At 37.3% G+C, this 18922-nt stretch overlaps 1 protein-coding gene across 1 annotated transcript in view; it reads right to left on the bottom strand.

Moving 5' to 3' along the window:
* snx19a (sorting nexin 19a) overlaps positions 1-18922 on the bottom strand; it is a 103507-nt gene that overhangs the window by 63049 nt on the left and 21536 nt on the right. Inside the window, exon 4 of the mRNA XM_078930500.1 lies at positions 17291-17342. The gene's annotated coding sequence lies outside the window, so the exon portion shown is untranslated. The remainder of the gene's footprint in view (positions 1-17290; positions 17343-18922) is intronic.

Here is an 18922-nt window from a genome sequence, read left to right on the forward strand (position 1 = left end):
ATGGCGATATTGTCCAAAATAGGAGCAAATAAAGTTGCTGCAGAGCATTTGTAAAGCCTGAAGCTAGCTTCCTTACTCACTATTCAGTTTTTGAATTTTTCAAGGTTTCATGCAGAGAATTGCATTTTTAAAGTCCTGCTGCACAAAGCCTGGAGTTCTTCTCCTTCCATTGGTGACACACGTAAGCCACATTTTATTGTCTCCACTTTAATATTGAGGCAAAATCCACAAATCACATCACAAGCGCCAAAACAAAAACAAACAGTGTGGTGTGTTTTTGTAGTCTTGACAGGAATTGAAGACCCTCAGATGTTCAGCTGTTTATTAATTCTATAGATGATTTGAGATTTTAACTTTATGGCCCAGATTTCATATCTTTAAGAAAATCCCCACTTTACTGGGTTTAGTTCTGACCACCCATTATGTAGGTACTGCAAAGGGTGTCACTGTGTCGTTTGCACATGTTCACTTCACCATTGAAGAACTTGGTTTCCGCATTGGAAAATGTACAGTGTTATTAATATATGAGCTGCTGTGTTTACTGGGATAGCTTATACTTTGATTTCGATCCTGAAAAAGGTACAGTGGACTTAGCAGACATTTGTGAGCCAACGGCAGCTTTCTCATGACTGGATCGATTTCACAGCTTTGTCAAAGGTACAAGATAAATTAGGTCCCCAAAAGCACCCCCTAAACATTGAGGAACTTGATGAGGCGAGCGGCGTTTGTCGTTGCAGACCCGAATCCCACACGTCACATCATGACGAACAATGTTAATGGGCGCAATAAGGAGCAGTTACGGGTTCAAGCCCTTAATACAGAATAATAAACGACACTCCGCAGATGTAAAGCATTTAATAACATAAACTGAACGATCTTCTAAAAAATATTAAAAATTGTGGTATCACTTCAATAATGTCTGAAGACAAATAATCCTTGCTTACTTTTAGGTCTATTCGGGTTTATTTATTTATTTCTGTGTTCGGAATCAGAAGCTCTATCGTTTGTGGTCACCAACTTTCATCTCTGGACCTTAGAAAATGATGGCTTGTGGTGCCTACATTACTCCATCTTTTTGCCTCTCCTTGTGAACATGTTAGGTAAGGAGGAAAAAATCCCTCCGTGATGGTCTTCCCCTACTGACTGGGGTTACGAGCAAATCTTTTATAATTACAATTTTTCATACTTTAACATTGAATTACTAGATGAATACAATGAACTTATCACCAAGAGACCTTTTCCAATCTTCATTGCCATGTCCCACATTGGTTACACATTCCATAAAAAGAAGCGGGCCAAATCTAATCAGTTCAACACACCCAAAACAACAGAAAATAAAACCCAAACAAATGTTGTTTTTCTTTGCTTTAAAAAGTTCACACACTTAATTTGCTATGTAGCCTTGGGTGGTGATTCAACACTTTTTAAGTTCAGTTGCCCTGAATAACAGAATCCTGCGATAACATGTCCTGGATGACTTAGAATCATGACAGAAACTTCACTGAGGAAGAACAGTGTATAGTGCGCATGGAAAGATGATTTAAAATAAACTGTCAGTTCCTTTCTCTAAACCATATTCCTACAAAAAAAAAACTAAAAACCCATAAAACATTCAAAAGACATGGGGTTTTAACCCCAACATTCTAAAGACTTGCATAAGTAAATATCTTTTAAATTTATCATATATATTTTAAGATCAAATCAACAGAATGACCTTGGTGATTTCCTTTGCTTTACTCTTTCAAATTTTTATTAATTTCAAAGGCCTAAATAAATTCATAAAGTGAAGATGAATGAAGGAATCAAACTGGCATGGAGGTACCGTAGATCTAATCCAAGATGATCTGCACTTTAAGCGGAAAGTATAAAGCTTGAGACACAACTTCAAATATCTTGGATTTACACACAAGAACTGAAAATATGAGTATGGTTACTATGTAGAAAAACCTGCTGATGGAAGACGCAACAGGGTTCCTGTAGATGATAATCATATGCCAAATACATACAGAAATGCATTCTAATTTTTGCAGTGATGTAGGACAGTTCCATAAACGACTTCTGCCTTCTCATCTTGTAGAAGCTTTTAGATAGCAAAGATGGGAACAGAGGAAGAAAATTGATCAATTATTTTGAAAAAATGAGTTTGTATGTCTACAGATTAAACAGAAGGAGGTTATTTATGTGGCATGTCAGTCACATAGATCTGTGATATGTGTGCAAACCAGCTGTGCATGATGACTCAAAGATCATTAGAAGTCACACCTGTGGGAGGATCACACCTCATCTTGTCTCCCAAGAAAAAGAAAATGTTATCTTCTCGACTTATTAAAGAAAGACAGCATATAATTAACATTCACATGTTTAAATTTAATTGTGAAGCATTATTTAACCCAACGGCTTATTGTTTATTTAATGGGTACACTAATTAGCTGTTAGACATTCTGTGTATAACCACATGTATTCCGGGAGATTAAATCATTATGGTGGAGAACTAAAACCCTTAAGTAAGTTATCTAAAACGAAGTCAGAACAGAGACTGCTCAGTGCGAGTTTCTCTTAAAAAACAGAGGATTAGAGATGGGCCTCCCCGCGGTGGGGCCCCTTTTCCTGTACATGCAGAGGGGTTGTTTGAGGACACAGTGAACCGGGCTACCCGATCTGGGGAAGGGGCCGTTCAGGGGGAACAGTGACAGGACGGCCAAGTGGAATAAACTCTCACAGAATTCTAAGGGATCCAGCTGCTGGCTTAAAGCAGGGCGAAGATAGAGGAGGGAGTGGATTGGCTGGAGTAAAGAGGGAGGGTGGGGACTGTTCTCCAGGAGGAGAGAGTGAGCCGGATTTATGGCCTCTGTCGGCAGCAAGAAAAAAAAAAGAACAAAGGTGGAGATTAGGGTGGGTTATGCGAGTGTTTTTTTGATGTGAAAGTTTCTTACAGTGAAGTTATATTTTAAAACAAACCAATCAGAGAGATAATAGTTGGTTTTATCACAAAACTCAGACCTTAACAGCGTTGAGTTGATTTGTTTTCACTGACAACCTGCCACACCTGCACTCTGCTGCAGCGGCGTATTCTACCCTCACCCCCTTCGGCCCCTTCTTCTTTTTTCCTCTCCCCTTGTTACCTTTCTCCTTTTCCCTTGTGCTTCTCTTCTTCTGTTGCTCCCCTTACTGTGTGAGTGAGTCTGGGTCCTGATGGAGCGGCTTTGTCTGTGAACACTGGAGCCCTGACTGGCCTATTGGGGCCCAATCCATGAATACCCACACTGTGAGAGCCGCTCTTTCACTTCACACCACTTTCTCTTCGGGAATGCCTGAATAATGAGGTAAGAAACTCCTGCACACACTGTTATGTGCACGCACAACCACATACATGCAAACAATACAAGCGCACGCGCGCATTTTCTCACTTTCCTTGCTGTATATGCATGCACGAAAGCACACCCACACCGTACCTTACACACACATTGAGTGAGTCAAGCAGTGATGAAAAGCCAGTGTTTTGTGTGTGAACCTTCTCACCCAGGACTAACATCCTGAGAGCCTTTCTCCTCCACCAGTCCCTGCCAATCTCCTGCTCTAATTAAAGACCCTCGGGTCCAATAGCATTGGCCGCGCTTCTTCCAGACCATACCCCGTCCCGAGTTATAGAGGTCCCGAGCAGGCCCTGTGTGGAATGTGAACTACTGTGGTGATTAACAACTTCTCAGGACTTCTAATTCCCTACTAAATGTGGTGCTTTGCCGCAAAACTAATACCAGTTTCACAGAGGAGCTGCAGTAAAAGATAGACTTCAGCTGACAAATGATCGTCTGCAGAATGATTTCAGGAGACACTAACAGCCCCTGTCTGACATTTGCATACATTAATCATGGACTGGAATGTCAGAGCTTGAAATGGGCAATGCGTTTTTTATTTTAACTACTCTTTGTCAGAAGCCGAGCTGGTACCCTTAGTGTGCCAATACAACAAGTTTTTTTGGTGGCACTCATTAGGCTCGTGGCACAGCAGGAAAGGCCCAAATCTCTTTGCAGATCTACGGATAACAATTTCCAACAAGTACAAGTTTCAGCATCACTAATTCTAATGTTTTAAGTCACTGCAAATGTGTCCATGCTGCAAACGGCACTAGGCAGAGACTCCAACCATTACTTTTAGCTCAGAAGGTGGTGGTTAGAATGAAACAACTCAGAATTCATCCTAGTATAAACTCTGAAATATCAGTATCACTCTCCAATGCTCTAAAGTTCTGCCATTTCAATTCATCCAAAAATAACCCCCATCTTTCAAAATAAACTCTTTAAAGCTGACCAAGTTATCATGGATTCAAAAGATGAGACCAATGTTTCCATGTTAGATACACAGATTTGTAAAAAACATGAAAATAGACGTATGGTTCTTCATTAGGACAATTTGTTCCCCCCAACTAGAACCCTAAAGGCAAAACCTATAGGAACCCCTGTGGTTAATAGGAACAAGTGTTGTTTCGCACTATCCCTCTGTCTTTGTTAATGTACACTAAGGTGTCTCGACGATAGAATTTCTGCTGACAGGCTTCAGGCTGGTAAACTGTGGTCAATCATGTCGCCAGGTTGGCAGATAACTGCAAGGATGCTGAAGAAGTGCGTAGATACATTTACATAAATACAGTAAAAGAAACAAAATAACATACTTCAGTTTTGTCTTGCAATAAAGCATCCAAAATTTGAAAGATTAAGAGGTTAACAAGACAATAGCGGTTTCTTAATACCTTAATTGTAATTTAATAGGCTCTTTATCAGCTGAGTTGAAGGGTAAAGTACTGCTACAGTTATCTAATGTATGCTAGTATGATGGGATTGAACAAGCAACAACATAGAAGTAGGAATAACAAACACCTGCATAAAATACATTTATTTCTTTAGAAGAAACTAAAGACCTTGAATACAAACTTTATTTCAATTAAGGCTTTAACAGGTAAATTTATTTTATTTTAAATTAAAAGAGAGAAAATAGATTGTACAAATCAATAAAGTGAATTGGCCAATAATTATAATAAGATCAGTTTCCAGTTTAACCTCATCCTTTTACCTGAAAACCATCTTTTATATCGGAACCTTAGTACGTCCTCTGTTTTACCACAGAAAAGCAGCTAGTGGTGCTTATTGTGTTTACACCACACAGCAAAAGACAATAATAAACTAAACTATTTCTGTAGGTGAGTCAGTGGTAATATCGAACCACCTAACTGAGTGTCAGTGTTCTAACAACCATTAAAAGATGAACTTAAGAGCTTTATTTGAAGGTAGTGAACATCTTTCTTTGCTTTTCTACTTCAACTAGTAACCTATCTAATTTCTGTTAATGTAGCCAACACTGTTTGTGAGTCACCTTGAATTTGAATACAAATGACACATCATGCTGGCTAAATGCAAATGCATTTCTAAATGAATTGACAGTAGATGTAGATGTCTAACTAAAGACTAAAGATTAATCAATCAATTCAGTCTTTTAGCTGTGATTTTAAGTGATCATAAAAATAGTTGCAAATAAAACCTAGAAATGATACAATACATTCAAAAAAAGTAACGTTTGTTTTACCCCACAAGAATCCAGACCCATTTTTTCTTAAAAATAGGTCAGTTATTGTGGTATTTTACCACAAACCAAGTGACCACAGAATGCCTTTCTGACATTTTTCTGTTTCACTGATGTAAGCATGGGTTCTTATGGGTTAATATCTTCATTTTCAAGCTCTGATCAGTATTTCTCCTGTTATGTTAGATGCTGTGTTTGGTCTGAAAACAATAAATAATCGATGTAACATAAACATTTTAGAACAGAATTCCCTTAGAATCCAATTTGTTTGATGATTTAGAAGTTGATAATGTTCTTTGTATAATAAAGTTAGCATTATTTATTTATATATTTTTCACTATATATATTTCTTTTTTAATCCAGTAAAACTAAATATTTTAACCCATGGCGTAGAAACTAACAAAAAGTCTTAATGATAATGCTTAAAAAAACCATGATCCACATCACTTCCGTATTCTTCTTGGTGATGGTTTTGTGTTCTTAAATAAGTTTCCTTTTGCTTAAAGCAATTAAACTGCCATTAAATAAAATTCTAAAGTGTGTAAGTAACAGAGTACAGATAAAGGCAGTTATGTAAAAGACTTTTCAGAAATCTGTGAATATTTTCTACTGCTTTTCCAGTATTTTGTAAACTTGCACTCTAACCCACACCCAGAGTTACTTTTACCAGAATGTGTACTTTGTAATGATGCAATTTGCAGATGTTCAGTGAAATACTTGGAAATGACAACACAACTCCTCAGAATGAGAAGCCCTGATCATGTGTCTGAGTCAAAGGCTCACTTCTGGAATTGTTTCGTCATTATCTAGTATCTGAGTTACACCAGCCCAAAATATGAGTCGAAATCAAACTAAAACAGTTTGAAAAACCAGTTTAGTTTGCATACAGAAACCTTTATTTAACAAGTCAAAGTGTACCAAATCTTTTCATGAGTAAGTAATGTTTTATAATCACTGCAGTCATTGATAAGCCTTTAAGAGAAATAATGAGTATTACACAAACTATTAGCATCACATCCGCGAGGTTTTGTTAATCACATTAACAAACATTTCCAAATGAAACATAAGAAATATTAAAGATTTGATCTAATAGTTAAAAGTATGTGCCTGTCAATCCTAATTTATTTGTTAGGATTATTTCAATTATCATCAATCATGTTTTATCCATGATTTCATTATTTCAAAGCATATGTTTTAATATGCTGATTATCTAGTAATTCATTGTTTTAGAGTCTGACAGCATTTTTTCTTGAAACTCATGAACATTTATAATTCTTGTGAGTGCTGCTTCTCTCCCGAGGCAAATGAGGCGAGCCCTGACCATGAACAGATATCCTCCCTCCACAAACCTGAGGTTGATGTCACAGACGCTGCAGCCTCGTCACATTAGCAGTGTGTGGTCACTATTTTCTCCAACCTCAAACAAGTTACTCTTTTACATTTTGGCCTTCGCTCTCTGGAAACTGCGTCACCTATAAACAACTAACAGAGCCCTCTAGTTTGGAAAGCGTCAACATTACGCAGACATTACCAGACGATTACACATGACTGCAACGCAGGAGAAATAGAAGAGATGATGATCTGAATCCCTGCGAAGGGAATTATGGGTCAGAGAGACTCATTGTCAGGGACTAACAGTAAACAAATAGCAATTAATTTCCACAACAAACCCTTCCAAAACAATTTGTTGACCCGACACCACAAAGATGTGACATGGTCTACTATGTCTGCACTAAGCTATTAAAAGCAAACTTGTAAGCCCTGCTAACTACTCTTTCAGAATTAATGGGAATTTCTTTTTAAAATGTAATTAAAGCTAAATATACATTACAGAGATTCTGACTGAGGAGGAGGCCAGACCCTGATTCATTATAAGCGTGTGCCAGAAGAAACAGCTTCCATCCAACAGCAGACTTTCTGTTACGCTTAAGTTTTGACTGATTATAACTTGAAGGAGTTTGAGGAGTGCTTTTTGTGATCAGTGTGAACACAGTTCCATGGAGTATTGATGGTGTTATTGCGTGTCTGTGTTTATGTCTCACGTAAGAAAGAAGCTGTGTGAGCAGACCACAGAGGTGCTGTGCTAACAGGTGATTCTGACAAAGTCAAGCCTTAACCTTCTACGAACAAAAATGGTGTAGAAAATACAAACTTTTAAATCTGGTTTGAAGGCAACTATAAGCATATGAGTATGGTAAAATGAGGTGTGTGTGAAAGAGCACAGAATTTAGCTGTCAAAGGTCGAAGAACTCTTGGCTCACAACCTTTTTTCCTCAATTTATATTGTAATGGATATGAAAACTGACCACAAAGGTAAAAGGTTCTGGAATGAGTGCATAATGTAACATCTGTATTTCTGTAGTACATTTCAATCATTTTAACTTAAAACAAATGATTTGTTTGTGTTATAGTAGTTTTCGTCCTCTTTTTAAAGCTTCCCAACCTTCTGAAGTCAGAGTGCTGAAACAGAACAAGGCTTTTGATTCAAACGTTTCTACAAGTTAGCCATTGCAACATCCAGTACAGGACGATTGTCCTGACAACAAGAAAATGAAATGTAATAGCCGATAATAACAAATTCTTGTTCGTTGACTTGCCTATATTAATATACTTAAAAAAAATCAATTACTTTTTATCTGTCTTTGAATTTAAATGTTTTTTTTAACCCTGTGGACAAATTCCCTTACACATTTATATATCCCTATCAATTCATCCATCAGTCCATCTGTCCAATAAGTACCTTCACCCAATAGTAGCTGGGTGGGTTAGGGTCCAGCAGCCCCAGGACACTGAGAGAGATTCAGAGGGTTCAGAAAACGGTTGGATGATTACAAAAATAAGCTACTGATGTTCAATAATATTTTAATCAATTTATTCTTGTTGAGTCTGCTAGTCAAATATTATATTTCTTCCCGTTTTGTGTTGATCATGCTGTAAAAACAGAACAATAACATGATTTTATGTATGATTTCTGAATTATTTCCATCATGTGCAGATGTGTAAGCAATTATTTCAAACAAAGTATTTTAGCCCTTTTAACTCCCCAACAAAGACTAAATCACTAAAAAAAAGCTTTGGGGAGCAGTATACACAATCAATATTTTTAATAATATGTTTGCAGGCAGTTAAAGGGTTGAATGCTATGATATGTATTTGTTATAACAACAGTTGGAATTTTCTTTTTAACATTTTACTGCAGCAAAAGTAGTTTAAGTAGTACTTCTGATTCAGAAGTAGTTTAAATCTCTTATAGATCAAAAATAAAACAAAATATAGATCGTTTTTATAACTGCAATTGAAGTCATTTAAGTGGACTGAAGAAAGTGCTTACCTGCAAATAAATCACAGTCCAGGAATTCTGATGTTGGTGATAAAAGTCAGAAAAAGCTTAAAGCTCAAATGCAAACCAATTCACTGCCATTTCTCAGCATGCTGCTAACATTATCTCCTAAGCTGCATCATAAATAAGCTTCTGCTCCTTTGTAAACTAAATGTTTGCAATGCAGATTCAATCCAAAGGTGTGGTTAAAAAAACAAAAAAAAAACGTCACAACCTAACAAGTTTAAAAATCCCTGGAAGTCTCAACTACGGACGGGTTAAAAACTTTGAGTTAGCAGTTTCACAAAATCTGTTTGTTAAAAAAGACATCTTTAAGTTTTTTTTTTTTTTTTTAGTGTCTGACACATATTCCTCAATATATCCTTTGCCTTTCCTCCCTCCCATCTTAAACTTCTCTGAAGCTTAAGGGCTTCCACAAGGAGCCTTTAATGCAGCGAGTGCCAAGCAGATTTCTCGCTTGGCCATCTTGTGTCTTAGTTATGTTTAGCCCACACTCTAAGAACTTCACTTCTGCTTTTTTCCCCCTCTGCCCTTCATCAATGCTGCATTATCAAAGAACCTCTGCCAAAGGAATTTTCATGTGACTACATTCTTCCACATAAAAAAAAAAATCAAACATATCAAATACATTTTTACAAATAAACACATCAATGTGTAGCTGTAGCATACAAAAAATAGCCACCCTTAGCTTAGGCAACTCCCAAGTTGCTATATGTTTTAATCCTGGCGTTATAGTCATAAAAAAGTCACTGAACTGTTTAGCACCCACCACAAAAAAAAGCTGTTGTCCAGCAAGGGGTCAGCATTTCAGATCAATGGTTTAACGCTGGCTGTGTCTTCCATTATCTTTTGAGACGCAGAAAGAAGTACTCAATTTCAGAAAACGAGAAAATCAATGGTGTGTTGAAATGCCTGTGGTTTCTTTGCCCATTGTGTTTCTGTTAGTCTGATGATTCAGATGAACTTTCCCTTGCAGAAAGCGGTTAAAACAAAGTTATATTGAACCACCTTCTTATGACTAATTTCTAGTCTGAATCACATCCTAAATGACACACACGTTTACACAGAAAGCCTCTATCTGAAACAGGCAGACGTGCCACGCCAAGCTCTAAGGAACTCAATTTAGACGAGTAATGAAAAATGGAATGATTCCTTTTCAAATAAATAGCACTTATAGTCCCCCCCATCCATGACCAAAATTCAGTTTGAAATCTGTGGGCGAAGTAAACACCAGATTTCAAAAAATATAGGACTAAAAATTACAACCTGTTCTAAATATGCTAACATTTTCAAATCAGAGAGGTGAAAAAAATTGAAAATGACTTAACTTTAGTGGGAGTTACACATGATTCCGTGGCACTAAAGTGTAAATCGTATTTGTTGTTTCATTGGTTTAAAACTGAAACCTAAAAAAAATGATTTGCACGAGTGTCAGGCAGTTCTCTCCCATTTATGGAACCTTGCTGTAAAACAGGAGGGTTTTTGTCAGGGTTCCGCTTGCGTTTGAGCAACAAAAGTAAAAATATGTCTGAAAGAAAATAGAAGATGTAACCTTTTTAGATAATAGCACATTAAAAATAGACACAAAAGGGAACCAGTTAACTCACAAAGAACAAAAAAAAGCATTTCAAGCTAAACATACACAAGAAAAAACACTAAAAAGGTATTTTTAGTTTTTAAGTTATCAAATTATCTGTTTTTTTTACTTTTAGTTCATTAGAAGAGCTTTTTAAACAGAAGGATCAAAGAGATAAAAAAATCTCAATATAAATTGCAGAAATGAAGATCTCAAATAATAACAGTTGAGTTGTTGAAAACCTTCTGCTTCTCTTAAAAAGATGTATTACAACAAATCCTCTATGTTTAAACCCAAGGAGATTCTCAATCTGGCATAACGTTAAATTCGTTGAATGTGAAGGACACAAGCAAAAAATTCCACATTTATAGAGGTCAATCTTTGGGCCATACAATTATAACCATACAATTTAACAGAAAAGAAAATGTGTTAGAGAATGTCAACAGGCTTTAAACAAATAATGTATACCGTATTTAAACATTTATTAGAGAAATTTTGATGGACTAACCTTTGCTATGCCCTCTGAGGAAGTTTTGGACAAAGAATTTTTGTGTAGTTATGCAACATAAAGAAAATAGAGACTCTCATAAATAAATAAATAAATGTATGATAGGAAATATTTTAAACTAATTTCTCAGAATACATTTGAACTTAAGTCATCGGCAAAAATTTCCTTGTATATAGATGGCTCAAAAATACAAATAACACCAAAACTGAATAGATGCTAGAGAATTATCTATTGGAAAAAAATCACAAATCTCCAAAAAAATTTTAATAAGGGGTATTTTCTGCAATTACAATGAAAGTGAGTTAAACCATTTGGATGTTTATTACTCTGCATTTATAGTCAGTTTTATGAGTCTCAATAACTTGAAAATAGTTATAGTTGTTGAAATTGTAAAAAGGAATTAAAAGGCTAGCGCAAGTTAAAGGGCTTTCTCCAATTATTTGCTTTTGGAAATAAACATGTAAAAATATGACTTTTTAACACAAGTGATAACACAAGCCTGACTTGTTTTGTAATTAACTATAATTCCTGATTAAGAAATTCAATAATCTTGTTTTTCAGTTTTAGCTCTCAACAAAAGATTACCGTCTTATTGGACAACTTTGACATTCATTTGTAACCGGTTTCCTGTTTTCTAACCTGGCCTTTTCTTTAATGAGAGAAGTTTTCCAAACACCAATGACTTGGGTTTTTGACCATCTCTCATGCTGATTATGCCGAGTGGCTCATTTGTGAAAATAAATGTGAAATATCTGTTTTTAAGGAGACATGCTCATTAGGGGCAACTTTACCCTGAGAAGACCTTTGGTCTCATGGTAGATGAAAAAAGAAAGCAGCTAAACATCATAATGACCTGGACACGGCCCAAAAGCAAAAAGCTGACCTGGGCACCATAACATCAATGCAGATATAAATCAAAAGAGGAAAAATACAACTCAGACTTAAGAAAATGCATTAAATAGTCAACTACAGTTAGCAGTTTTGCGTTGGTAAAGCTGTGTGCGATAACCCTACGTGTCATTACTGTAAGCAAAGAGCCAAATTCTGAGGCGTTAATGAGATATTTGCTTTACTACTTTAGGAAAAGTTACTGATTCATTTAGAATGAACTATCCCCAAAAGTGTGGATGGAGTTACACATCAAATTTGCAATCCATTAGCTAAAAGTCTGCTCACATTTTTGTACCATAATATTGGCAGAGCATATTTAATGAAGCACGGTAACACAAAAAACTGAAAGCTTGTATGCAACAATAAAGGCTTATACTTCGAGCAGAACTGAGGTCCTCTTTACCTTTAGGGGGCTCTAAGATGATCAGACTAGTGATCTTAAAACACTGATCCGCTGAACTCAACACTCATACTTCAAGACTTAATGATGCACTCTCCAATAACAACCTATAGTCTCTAACTTCCATGTGTTTTCTACTCCACTATTAGAAATTCCCATCATCCTACTTCTTTATGTACTTCTCACTGAGACTAGACCGATCATCCCAGTGCGGTTTCTGTTGACTGGGAAAGTTGTTTCTATTCACTTTGCCCAAAATTCAGTTCAAACCTCAATTTTTGGGTAACTGTTGTTTTTTTTTGGTTCGAAATATGATTTGTGTACTACAAAACGCATCTTCCATCCATTACTTTGATGCATTTACTGAAAACTATTACTGAAAAGCTTATAGGATTTATTTATCAAAACAATTTGGTGAATAATTTTTGTTCACACCAAATGCAATTGGTGTGTTGGCTGCCTCTCTTTCACCATGCGGCGAATTCTCTGCTTGCCGCCAGTCCAAAAATGTGTTCCTGAGCTTGACGGCATGGCCGCATGTGGGAAGAGCTTCCAGCTAATGTTTTTAGTCTGATGGCTACATGGAGAGTTGTTCATGTTTATGCCATTTATAATGCATAGAAAACACGGATGGTGTTGAGAGATCAGGTTTATTTATTATGAAGAGCTCTACAAAAATGTTGTTAATCACATCTACATGTCTGGGTTTATTATCGTTCAAAGAATCTCTTCCGCTCCAAGAGCTGTGTCTGCATGACAGCCGTTTCCACGGTGTTTCTGTGACCCACTGATCGATTCACTGAAAGAGTCACATGCCCAAAGCTGAGTCACTGATTGGTAGATGTGACGCGGCAACCCTAGCCAAAGTTTAAATATTTGAACTCTGGCCCTGCCGTCCAAACCACGCCGCTCAGACTGGGCTGCTGCCTGACCTTCGCGCTGCGCCCGTTGCTCAAATCACGCTGCAGGACCTCAGATCTCGTGTGCACCTGTCAGGTACGAGGGCTGGTGAACATGAAGGACCCAAGATGCAGAGGCGGGGAGGCACATGGTTCCAGGGCAAGGGATTTATTCTCAAAATACAAAACTCACTGTGGTAAACTGGTAAACAGGGCAGAAGACAGACAGAGAAATGACATTCAGGGTAGAGATGGAGCACAAGACGAAAGCAGAGACAACACTTATATGCAAACAGGACTGATAAGACACAGGAGAACATGATCAGGAGAGATTGGGACCAGGGAAGTAAAACTCAAAACCATAACATAACATGAAACCTTTCAAAATAAAACAGGAAACAGAACTCAAACATGACAGAAACAAAAACGAAGCAAAAACTAAGGGAAAGAAACCTAAACCATGACAGTACCATTGACTTAACATTGAAAGTTAAGTCTGCTGCGCGAAGCGCGTTTGGTGTGGATGCAGCTTTAAAGAAGGAATAATTTTTAAACTTCTCAACTTGTTTAATGTACTGCATCTCTCCCTATGTACATACATGCCAAATGTATATAGAGAAAAAATGTATAATCTTAATTTGTTTTAGCTCAGTTTTGACAGAAAATTAAAAAAATACTAAAGTGGTCTTTCAAATAATTAAGATTCATCTGTAACATGTCTTCTCTTTGATCAAATACTGATAAAAATTATTTTTAAAAAGTGGGTTTAAGGAAGTGCTATACTTGAAAAGAAGTCAGTATAACTTAACTAAAAGATATTTACCCAACATTGCATTTTATACAAAGGAAATTATTGCAGTAATTTTTGTGTGTGAAATGAAGATCAGTAAATGCTTTCATAAAAGAGTAAACAGTATAGTTTCTTTTAATCTCTGTGCATCTACTGAATCTCATCTGAAGATCAGAACAAGCTGGTTGAACACCAGTAATTTGTCAAGTAAGTTAGAATCTCCAAACCTTTCTTTGCTTTTTATTTTCCATTTTAAACTTGTATTTCACAATTTAAAAAAGATTCAATTTGATGGTCTTCAAGGCTTAAACATCTTTCTTCAAAAGATTTTTTAATCTTAATCCTCAAAGGAAAGGAAACTTTCTTAGTCACAGTATGACAGGCAACTAAGCAGCATTTAAAATGTATTTTAGGAAAATAATCTAAAACCGAAATAATATTTCTCAAATATCTGACATTACACTTACAATGACATCATGACCAGCATTTCTTTATTCTTACATAATAGACTGTATCTTAAAGCTTTCAGGAAAGGGAAATTTAATATAATACGGCTGTTCTTCTAGCTGAAAGGTGTTAAATCATATTCATTTACGTAGACATATGAGGTTTTTTAGGTTTTACAAGAACTGTATAAAGTTTGTCACGAGGGTTAAATAAATATTTACCCTTTAAACAAGACATTTTTTTAAGATAGGGTTTCATGAAGAGAAGTTATTGTCTCCTAAATGCTTAGTCAGAGCTGAAGACTGAGTTGAACACTATTTAATTAAATTCCTTTCTGCTTAAATGTGACCAGGTTCAGCAATAAACATTTTGAGGAGGGCATATTTGACATAAGAACCAATCGCTGCCCGCTACAGATCATGTTATATTCCAAAGTCTTTCACACAAGAATTTTATAAAAACAACTTTAGCTTAAGAGAAAATCTTGAAAACAGTCCTCTTTTGTCAAATACTTCATGGAGCGTATTGATCATTTGCCTTAGAAAGGAGTAAACGCCACAAAGCAGAATGGCCACATATCCAGCAAAATGCCTGCTCACAGAGAGAACCACAGCGGACTGGTCTCTGGTCTCTAAAATGTTTCTCCAGCTGTTAAGTCAGTACTGCCACGCTGTGTCAGGCAAGGTAACACACATCCAGAAGGAATGTGATGAACCATGTACGCTGGGTTGATTCCTCACCAACTGATCAAGGCTGAATTTGTATTAGTAATGCAAAAGCATCGAAGCAGTAAAGACCCAAATTCTAGACGGCATGAAAGGACCGTTAAAAAAGCAAAGAGGAATTTAAGGAAAATAAATGTAACTAAACTCCTACTTTCCCAGGTATTTGTGGGTTGTTTTTTTTTTTGGTCTTTTGCTTAGTATAATAACAAAACAAAGGAATAAGTTCGAGGCAAAGTCTATCATCCAATGAGATACGATCATCCAGCCTGACACTTTAAGAAAAATTGGCGAAATCTGAGACTATTACTTTTTATTTCAATAAATACAATTATTACACTTTTTAAAAAGCTATTTCACTTGAATCTTTTAAATCTTTTCCATTTTTGTGTTATTTGTAATACCTGAAGGTTGAAAACCACACAAAAAATGTCTCTGAATTCATTCCTCTCCCTCTTCTTCTTCTTTTTTTTCCTTTCTTCAACATCTCCTGTGTGTATTCTGGGATTGGCTGAACAGGAGTCAAAGTCACATAACGACTGGCCAATTAAGAACAGCCATTGGCTGGTGATCCAACTTCACTCCACCGCTGCCAATCTCCTACCTCTCCAGGTCAAGACGGAGATGAGTAGGCAAGCACACCAGAGCATCATGTGGAGCTCCACTCCTGAAGAAGAGAAGGAGGCACTCTGGGCCTCAGTGTAGCGTCTGAACGCGTACCACTACCCTTAAAAGGGAGTTTTTCTAAAATACAGTTGAGCAAAGTCATTGTAATAGCCTTACTCGAAGGAGGCAGGATCAGAGAAGACTATTTGGAGAATCAGGGAGTAATTCTTTCCATCTGAAACAACCCAAACAGATAACTAACGCCCTGCAGCTGCATCTTTGGATCTAAAGACCGTCTTCACAAAGGACTTTAGAGACTTTATTATCAATTCCATTTTTTCTTTTCATCACCACAAAAATGTGATCAATCCCCCAAAGAATAGCTCAAATCATGCAAAACCCAAATATTTCTACTTTCCTTAAAGCAAGACTTTAAATACATTTTTTAAAAGACTAACAATTTGTGTTGATTAAAATGTATTTGATTGATTTATTATGTTAATTTAATCTACACGGGATTAGAGTTTTGTCTAATGACTTCTTTGAGAAACATATGTTTGACTTTGTCAAGAAATAATCAAACATATGCAGTTTGAGGAAATTAAAACATGCATTGCATCATGCGTTGATAATTGTGGCCAAAATCCGTAACGCAATATAGAATAGATGTTCCCTCTTTTGAAATGTTGGTCAATTTTTTAAATGCACATCGTAGCAGCCCTGCAGTGGGCCGAGTTCATACTTGCAGAATTGTTGGCTTTCTTTTAGGGTTTTTCTAAATAGTCGACTTTCTTTTTACACAAAAGCACTTCAAAAAAGCACTAAAAAAAAAAAAAAGATCTTTTTAATGTGGCAGAAATCACAAAATAAAAGTATGCTAAAAAGGATTTCTGCAACTTTTCCAAAAACATTCCGCTTAAACGAAGCATCAACGCATCAAAACTGGGTCACATTGAAGGTAAAGATTTTTTTTCTTTAAAGTTTTGGAAAAGTTCTGCTTTAAACTGACAGTAACTTCTACATAATGATAATCTCCAAACAGAAGCCTCACTTTCAAGCAGTGCAAGAGGCTGTTGGGTTTAATCTGTTTCGCACGCATATGTCAAGTCACGGCCTCTTGAGTCTTTTCAGCCGTCTGAATCTGACTCCGCCGCATCAAAGCTCAGCAGTATTAACCGAGCTGGCATCAAGTTACATTACAACGACACCAAAGTACAAAAAAAAGAAAGATTAGGGTCATGCCAGTGCGAAGAGTTCCTCCAAGCTGTACTCATGTCACAGAACTAGCAGCTACAGCACACAGACAAAACAAAAACACACACACTCCCACACGCATTTTTTGGTGCTGAGGTGAAATGGCCATCAGCAATCTGTCCCTTTGTCAGAGCACACCAAACTGGATAGATAGGGCTAATGAAAAGTGGTGTTATCAACAGGGCTGCAGCTAATTTTGTGTTGTCTGACTAGCACTGAAGTAGGTGCGACTCCCATCTGCAGGCAAGCCCAGGAAATAAGGCTCTGAAAGAATTCAGCTTACCATGTGGGAAATGGATGCAGCTCTCGGTCCAAGACAGAAGATCTACAGCAACCTAAGAAAGAGCGAGAGAATGATGAATGGATCGCAGTCGCAGAGGTCATTGTCCAAATGTTTCAACGCTAGCCACCCAGGCTGTAATTTACTGGCAAGTTTTGAATGTGGCACTGCATTTGTGTCTCAGTGCCGATGTGGAACCATTTTCAGATCAGAGCAAGAGTGACTGTTTTGCAGATTGAGGTCAGGATTTTGCATGGGATGTTATGTAATCTGGACGAATATGGGCCAGAATTATAGTATTGCATAAGAGGCTGCAGTTCAAGTAGGAGTCACGGTGGTTGAAGGCAGGCTGATGCAGACGCCAGTGGTGTCCATCAAGCCCTGCGTTCTCAGCGGAGAGACATGTCCCAGAAAGTCACTTCCATCTGCAGCCCCGTCTGCATTTCAATATCTTTCCTTTTTTTATGTTTTTCACTGTTACGTTCGTATCTTGAAATTTCCTGAAGTCACCTTTTTTTTTTTTTAGCTTAAATGCTTTCATTTTCCCATTTAGTGTCAGACAGACAGATAGATGTCATTGCCACTTCTGCTTTTCTCCTCTCTTGCTCCAAAAGGGTGGGATATCTGCAATGGTTGCTATGGCACCAGACAGCTCCTCGTTTCCTCAGCCAACGGCTATCTCTGATTATGTGTCTGCGTGTGCACAAGTGATGTGCACGCACTTTTTGGGTTCATGCACCTAAGCATTTCTACTTGAGTGCACAAACACTGCATGGCATGTGCCTGTCAGGCCACTTGTGTTTAGTCTGATGAATACCTCTATCAGATTCCTAATTGAAAAACTCTGTTTAAATTCATAATCAATATTTAAGCAGCTGCAATTTGACATGGTTAAACACAGCTAATGGTTTTCAGGTTTTAATGCTAAAATGCAATCACTCTGGTTGATTTTAATGCCTCAGTTTCAATGTACATGTGAGTCTGCATATCTTTTAAAAAAAAAAAAAGCATCTGTTGAATCTCATTTTAAACTCCAGCAGATGGCAGTGTCTTCATGACACTCTGCTGTGCCTCTCCAACACGACATCTACTGAGAGTACAGAGCTTTAAGAGTTCATTTCGTCAGAAAAAATACCCAACATCAATGTTTTTCTTTCTTAAAATGTGTTTTCTGACTTAAGCCCTCTTGTTTTTCTCATACAGTCAGGCGCTTAGAATTAGTTTCCACCTTTCTTTTAATTTAACCAAAAGTGCTGCCGCCTGCGTCAATAACGAAAAGTAACAGAGACTCAGACAATAACCAGATTTACAGTAAGTTTCTGCATTAACCCAAATTCCAAACAAAGGCAGTCTGAAGGCGCCAAAACTACAAGAACTTGCTGCTCCCGCTGCAGAGTTGAGGTGCTAAAGAAAGGAAGCACTTGTCAGTCAATACGAGTGTGCATGTTCATGTATGTGTATGTGGTGTTAGGTAAAGCAGGCGGTGTGTGTTTTCCACCCAGAGGGGCCTCAGGCTGGGGTAGAGCGAGGCGGAGCTGAGGGGAGGCGCAGGCTGCTTCAGCTGAACTCGGTGCACTGTAACAGCACTCGGGGCGGGAGGTCAAAGAGTCCAGCATTCCTCCGGAGCGCTGTCTG

The sequence above is a fragment of the Oryzias latipes genome, chromosome 14 (genome assembly GCF_053564925.1).
Source record: "Oryzias latipes strain Hd-rR chromosome 14, Olatipes_Hd-rR_3.1".
NCBI classification, from domain to species: domain Eukaryota; kingdom Metazoa; phylum Chordata; class Actinopteri; order Beloniformes; family Adrianichthyidae; genus Oryzias; species Oryzias latipes.